The sequence below is a fragment of the Pinus tabuliformis genome, chromosome 1_2 (assembly GCF_031772625.1).
Source record: "Pinus tabuliformis cultivar Carrire ecotype Pingquan chromosome 1_2, CPIR1, whole genome shotgun sequence".
Lineage (NCBI taxonomy): Eukaryota > Viridiplantae > Streptophyta > Pinopsida > Pinales > Pinaceae > Pinus > Pinus tabuliformis.
In genome coordinates this window covers 1,013,062,915-1,013,065,251 of record NC_142298.1, presented here as the reverse complement: position 1 = coordinate 1,013,065,251, position 2,337 = coordinate 1,013,062,915, and the positions used below count along the sequence as shown (strand labels likewise).

At 43.8% G+C, this 2,337-nt stretch overlaps 1 pseudogene; it reads right to left on the bottom strand.

The window, feature by feature from the left end:
• Positions 1 to 647: 647 nt before the first annotated feature.
• On the bottom strand, positions 648 to 1,802 carry LOC149209541 (transcription factor MYB77-like; annotated as a pseudogene).
• Positions 1,803 to 2,337: the final 535 nt, after the last annotated feature.

Sequence of the window (2,337 nt, the reverse complement as noted above, 5' to 3'; positions counted from 1 at the left end):
GTATGATGCCTGAAGGATGCCAAATGTTTTTGGCCAACTTAAGGAGAATGATACAAGAGACTTAGCAACACAACTTGACACCAACTACACAATGCTGAGGTTTTTGAGTTCGCTCGCCATGCCTGCAATAACAGCAAACCATGCTAAAGTGTCCCAAGAATAATTCTCACTGATAAACACTCATCCCAATCCAAAACACCTAAAAGTAATAGAGTAGACAGACCAAGCATCGCTGCCACGATGCTTGCAATCACAAATGCATCCCCAAGAACCCAAAGCGAAACTACAAGAAGCATAGTTCCAACCATATCCCATTCATTTGTTGACACAGGTCCCATTTCCTACAGCCCCTTTTTTTTGTTTCAAGGTATTTTTCAGAACTTTAAAATTCTCAACTGAAAAAGTTTCTTGGTTTGCTTTACATTATTATCAGTAGCTTCTCTCTCTCTTGTGATAAATTCCATGTTTGGTAATGGTTTTTGCTTGAAATTTTATTGGAAAGGTTGAATTTGAATGGAAAGTAGGCATTGTCTTTCTCTCTATACAACACTCAACCACCTTCTCATTCCAAAAATTATTATACATAGACACGACATGATTCCAGAGTTTCAAGTCCCCGGTTGAAAGTTGTGGGAGCCCCCGATTTCTCACATGCTCCTCAGCCACGCTTGGCACTCGAAATATTTACTTGCAACTCGAGATTGACATTTTTTGATATGCAGGCCACCGATGAGAACAACATTTCTTACTAGAATAGAGGTTCCTAAGAACTCAAGATGGGATGAGAGCAGTATGTACATGTCGAGCACCTCTTTCACAACCATATCCCGCATCAGCGCCAGAAGGTCACTGCTCACAGCCAGTGGGTTGAAGCCACATGGAGACGAGTTCAGAACAGGCATTAGCATGCTTGCCACCATGGACTTGATGGCGGTGCTGAGTCGCTCCACCACTGCCTCGTCCGCTCTCATGTATTCCACCACCGGTGGAGTAGGAATATTGTTATTAACTGTGCTATTATTGTGAGAGTCCTTTTGAGTGGACAACTTCAGTGAGGGGATCGCAGGATCGAGTCCGGGCAGTGACAGGCTCAGCGAGGTCAACGGATTGACATTGATTGTGCCAACCATTGTTTCCTATAGATTTTCAATGGTTTTCTCGAATGAATCGAAAATAGACGCGACTGGCATAGGCTTGTACAACACGCATCCCAGGTTGGCATCACTCTGGTCTGAAACCTCGACCTCGGCTTCAACCTCGGGGCCCTTCTCTGTTCCCAATTCTTCTAATCTCTTCAGTCGCTTGGAGTCCACTTCCCAGCTACTACAATCATTTTCCTTCGACACACTTCTACCATCATGGGAGAAGCCTTTGTTGCTCCACTTTCAAGCGGTATCTAAGCTATTGATTTCTATGTCCAGGTTGAAAACAATTCCCTTATTGAGGTCTCGGAAGCGCCTTCGAAGCATGGAGTTCTAGTGTTTTTTTATCGCGTTGTCAGTGCGACCGAGGAGGGATCGGGAAATCGTTACCCATTTTTTTCCGTGCTATGCATAGACTTGTAGAATAGCAGCATCCTCAGATGGGGTAAAAGGTTTGTGCTCCACTTGAGGGAAAATCTGATTATACCATCGTAGCTTGCACGATTTCCTAGATCGCCCAGGGATTCCTTTACTTATTAGGGTCAAGTTCCTCTGCCCGTATTTCTGAACAAGCCTCTATAGTGACGCGTCCTCCTCCTTGCTCCATGGCCCCTTCATCCTATCCAAACCTTTAGACAATCTCCCATAGCTCATCGCCATAGCTATGCCAATTCTTTAGAATCAATGAAACTCGAGAAAAAAGATTCACCTTTCATGCCAATGAGATTCAAACTCTATACCTTGTGCTACTACCACTTTAGTCCACCATTTCTCAACTAGTGAAGCTAAGCCAACTCAAACCAGATACAATGTAGATTGATTCGAGTTTCAGTAGCACAATCCTTGGTGGTGTGGGGAGCGATACCAGTTCCTTCCGCCATAGTCACGTCAAGCCCATATGGATAAAGTGACGAAGCTATTACTAGTGGCATCGAGCTTAAAAAGCTAATAAATATCAATACTAGACCTGGGGATGCCCAAGCCTTAGCCTTGTGGAAGCTGAAGCTACCATCGCCATTGACTATTTTGTATGAGAGATCAATATTCTTACCCTCACTCATGGGAAAAAGGATGGGGTTGGTCACATAGATATTCAGGAAACACCTTCTCTGATACAACTGATCTGAATCTTGGGGAGGGCCCCAAGATCTCAGTGATTTCCATACTAAGAAAAGAAAAAAATAACCCAAACCAA